Genomic DNA, 5,135 nt, shown 5'->3' with positions numbered 1-5,135 from the left:
AAAGCACTAACACTTGGTTTAACTAAAATTTATGGGCCAGGTGCGGTAGCTCACACCAGTAATCCCACCACTTTGGGAGGCCAAGGTGGGCAGATCACTTGAGGTCAGGAGTTTGAGCCCTAGCCTGGCCAACATGGTGAAACCCTGTCTCTACTAAAAATACAAAACTTAGCTGGGCATAGTGGTGCACGTCTGTAATCCCAGCTTCTCGGGAGACTGAGGCAGGAAAATCACTCGATCCCTAGGAGGTGGAGACTGCAGTGAGGCGAGATTGCACCACTGCACTCCATCCTGGGTGAGAGAGTCTCTGTCAAAAACAAATAAATAAATAAAATTTACAGTACATCTATGTTAATTATGGGGGCAGGAGAAATAGACAGTTATGAAAGAGCTAAATTCTAATTTTCCATGATGTGAAATCGATAGGTAATATCTAAAATTGGTAGCTTATAAAATAGCTGTGTAAGTATATTCTTTATAAATACAAAGCTATAAATTTCATAGTTCATAATTTGTGGAGTCAGAGCCTGCAAGATGGATAATATTGTAGTGAACTACTGATGTACATTGTAAGTCTTGGCACTATCTTTATAATATGTCCATAAATTATTTTTATGAAGAATAAATATAATTTCAAAAATTCAAAATATAATAATAGCACACAAAAGTTTAAAAAATTAAAATTGGAAATATCATTTATTTTCTGGAATTTCTAATATATACCATACACTGTGCTCAGCATTATCATACATTTGTTAAAAGATAATTTTCTGCAAAACACAAAATCATGACTCATATAGATATAAAAATGAACCCATGCTAAATAATTTATTTGCCTTATGTGATATGAAGTTAACAGGTAGATGTTATAACTAGTTCAGAAAAAAAGAGCAAAATAGCAAAAATTATTATGGAACAAAGGAACGTGGAGATGAATTGCAAATGGAGACAAAACTAATTTTCCACAGAGGGGAGGAACTCAATTAAATCACTACCAGATAGTGCAGAATTTACTTATCTGTCAGCTACCTATAACTAAAAAGAGTTGCAAAATACCTGAAAGACAATGAACAGGGCTAGAATCTAATATCCCAGGAAGGTCTCCTGTAAAAGATGCTTAGTTTTCCACTGTAGCATAAAACAATTATTTAATACAACATGTAAACAAACTTTGTGAAGTAGGTGTTCCTTCTTTGTAGAAGAAAATGAAGCTTAAAAATTGATTACATAACTTGTTTATATTCCCACAGTTAGCAAAGGCCTAATAAGGAATATAAATTTTGTGTATATTTGTGATACTGAAAACTGTGATTTCTTTTCAATTTCAAAGGATAATTTTATCAGGTTTGTCTGTGCCTTTCTTTTTTTTTTTTCTTTTTCAAAGCTGATACTGTCAGTTTACTTCCTGGGATCCAGTCAAAGTAAAACAATTTTGTTTCTCAGGGTTTTTACCTGCAGTGAACATGGCCATATCTCTCTAGTTATTTCTTAGAAGGCGAGACAATTTCAAAACAGCTAGGGAAGGAATGTGGACATCCATCAGGCCTTGAAGTGACTATGAAAGGGCATAACAAAGATTCTTCCTTCGTCCTAAAGCAATGGCCTCCCTCTTTATATATATTTTTTTCTCTTGTATAATTACCACAGCCCCATTCACATTTTTCCTCTTTTATATTTTATCTCCCGCCCCCGCACCGTTTCTGTAAATTTTGTCTCATCCCTGGTGTTTTTCCTCATTAGTCTGATTCTGCCATCCTAGCTCTGGTCTGAACCTGGCTGGACTTTGCTAACTTTGGGTGCACATTTGCCGTAATTAGCTTAGACAAAGGAGGCAAGGAGCAGAGGAACGGTGCTGACTCTCCTCGCTTTTGCCTAATTTAGTTTCTATATTTTAAACTATGAGGCAATACCTGTGACATCCAGCAGGGTCAAACTGCATCCGTTCCAGCCCATACCCTTCCCCGGAGGCCACAAACACTCCACCATCTTCGCGTGCTGCAGGGGCTGTTCGGATAACCCCAATACTTCCAGTAAGACGGACTCTAAAACGAAAGTAACTATCAAACAAAAAAGCATAGAGGATGCTTTTAAAAGGACACCAATGGATCTTTAAAAGAAAGGGAAGGGAAGGGTACATGTGGTCAAACTGCTCTTGAGGTTTGCATGTTCAGTCATTCTACAGAATTATTGTGTATCAATTATATGCCGAAGTGATAATTTTATGAGGTTACTCAGAGATTATTAAAATCTTGAGAAATTATTTCACATGAATCACCAGAGACTAATATAATAAAATATGAGGGTTTTAATTGGCATTTTCTGGAAATATCATCTCCTTCAATCCAGGTCACAGCTGGAGGAGGTAGACACTTGGCATAGCCAAGGAGCAAGCTAGTCTGATGGGAGGAATTAATCATGGGACAACACATAACACAGCCAGATCACCTTCACATTCTAGTTTGCACTAAGAAAACTGTTGAACACCCACATTTTAAGAGGGCTCATCAGGAATTTTTATATTATTCAGATAAAAGACAAATATTTAGACAGGTTTGGAATAGACCCTCACTTTGTCAAGATTATATTGTTTGTATGTAATATATAGAATCAATCATGGTAAGGAGAACAGTGATTTCAGGAAATAATGTAATCAAACAATTATATCCTAATTCAGGGGGTTATTTCTGTTAGGGAAACTGCTTGAGTAGTATAAAGAAACAATGAAAGGATCTATTCACTGTTTCTTTTTATAGACTCTGTGAAATCACTACCTTTGTGCTATGACAATATTACCTTGAATACTTAAAAATATCAAATTAGTTGTTTAATAATCAGATGAAAGCTTATTAGTCAATGTTAGCTTTAGAAAGCCTTTAGTTACTTCAAGAGATACTGAAAGGGTATCTTTGACTGCAGTGTTGGTGTGGTAAGCAGCTTCTAAGATGACTGTCAGTGATCCACACCTCCTGATATTTATGCTATTTTGCAATCACTTTGAGTGTGGGAACTTAGAGGTGAACTTCTAATGAATAAAAGATGGTATGTCACTTAAATGAGATTATAAAAGACTGTGACTTCTACCTTGGGTGTCCACTCTCTCTCTTTCATATCGCTCACTCTCAGGCCAGCAACCTAACATATTATAAGCCATCTTACAGAGAATCCTACATGGTGAGTAATTGAAGTCTCTAAACAACAGCCAGAGAGAAATGCAAACTTGCAAACAACATGTGAATGAACCTTAAAATGGATTTGATTCCAGTTGAGTGTTGAGGTGACTACAGCCCTGACTGACAGTTTAGCCACAACCCTCTAAGAAAACTAGAACCAAAATTATCCAGCTAGGCCACTCTGGATTCCAGGTTCTCAGAAACTGTGAGATAATTATAAATGTTTGCTATTTCTATGCTGCTAGATTTTGAGATATGCTATACAGCAATAGAAAACTAATAGAATATCCTGTGTTACAACAGTATATTATCTTGAGTATCTAAAAAATTAATCAGACGATAGCTTATTAGACATCATTTGTCTAATAAAATGATGATAACTTGTTAGTCAACATTAGTTGCTTTAATTATGGTGGTTAGATTTGGAAAGCCATTAGTCTATTCAAAGGAATACTTTATAAATATTTAGATAGTAGCGTTAGTTGAAAAGTATAGGAGTGCACTTTCTCTTCCATGCACTGGCGAAGTTCCTGTGTTGCCAGGGGCCACCATCCTGCTCCTTGTTATTGGTACTGTAAGAAACAGCCATACCCAAAGTCTCGTTTCCACCGAGGTGTTCCTGATGCCAAGATCCATATCTTTGGGTTGAAAGAAGGCAAAAGTGGATGAGTTCCCACTCTGTGGCCACATGGTGTCTGATGAATAGGAGCTGCTGTCTTCGGAAGCCCTGGAGACTGCCCGTATTTGTGCCAATAAGTACATGGTGAAAAGCTGTGGCAGAGATGGCTTTCACATCTGAGTGCAGCTCCATCCCGTCCATGTCATCTGCATCAACAAGATGTAGCCCTGTGCTGGGGCTGAAAGACTCCAGACGGGTATGTGAGGGGCCTTTGGAAAACCCCAGGGTACTGTGGCCAGGGTCCACATTGGTCAAGTCATCAGTTTATCCGCACCAAGCTTCAGAACAAGGACCACGTAATTGAAGCCTTAGGCAGGGCCGAGTTCAAGTTCCCTAGATGGCAGAAGATCCATATCTCCAAGAAGTGGGGCTTCACCAAGTCTAATGCTGACAAATTTGAAGACAAAGTGGCTGAGAAGCACTTCATCCCTGATGGTTGTGGGGCCAAGTAAGTTCCCAACCACAGCCCCTTGGACAACTGGCAGGTTCTGCTCTCATGAAGGCTTTTGACAGCACTGTCTCCTTGGGCCATGCCAATCTGACTTATGCTTACTAATACATTCTGTTTACTGGCCAAAAAAGAAAATAAAAGAAAGAAAGAAAAATAAAGTAAACAATAAATACTCATCTATTACAACTTTCCACCAAACATCCGTAAGTGCTGAAAAAAATGTTGTATCTCTGCCTGACACTAAAGGATTGTGTTAAGGAGTTTGCTTACGTTCATTTTGGAAAACAAGTAGAATCATCCTTTAAAATGGAGCATATTTAAAAGAAAAGGGTCTTCTGTATGTATTTTAATATCAGTGGGTTGGTTACTTCTTTGTAGTTTTGATGTGGACTCGTTTAAATTTAATTTGAGATCAATGCCAGTGGATGGATTAAAGACAGCTGCTTTCAAGAAATTTTCTCACACTACCTTATGGGTGGTGCCATTCCTAAATTTCTGTAAGCAATCATGTTTCTTTTTCTAAGAAAGTATTTTGGGCCCAAGTAATATGCCACAGTTTAAATATGCTTATACAGCCCTCTTATTACATACAGTCAAACCACTTAAGCTTTCAGTTCAAAATCACTGTCTCCAGATCAATGATGGCTCAAGTTTAACAGCCAAAAATTTACATTGATAATGATAAATTTTGGGCTTTATAACTTATTTCAAATACCGTATTACTTTCATTTGGCTGTGAGTTTAATCCCAGAGACAAATAAATTTGCTCATTTTAGAACTATGATATAGCAACATCCCAATTCAAGATGTGATTTTTTGAAAAAGGAATATAGAG

At 37.3% G+C, this 5,135-nt stretch overlaps 1 pseudogene; it reads left to right on the top strand.

Moving 5' to 3' along the window:
- Positions 1 to 3,683: 3,683 nt before the first annotated feature.
- LOC105475893 (large ribosomal subunit protein uL16-like) lies at positions 3,684 to 4,349 on the top strand (annotated as a pseudogene).
- Positions 4,350 to 5,135: the final 786 nt, after the last annotated feature.

This window comes from Macaca nemestrina, chromosome 4 (assembly GCF_043159975.1).
Source record: "Macaca nemestrina isolate mMacNem1 chromosome 4, mMacNem.hap1, whole genome shotgun sequence".
NCBI lineage: Eukaryota > Metazoa > Chordata > Mammalia > Primates > Cercopithecidae > Macaca > Macaca nemestrina.
Note: the sequence above shows the minus strand (reverse complement) of the source record. Positions and strands in the feature narration are given on the sequence as shown.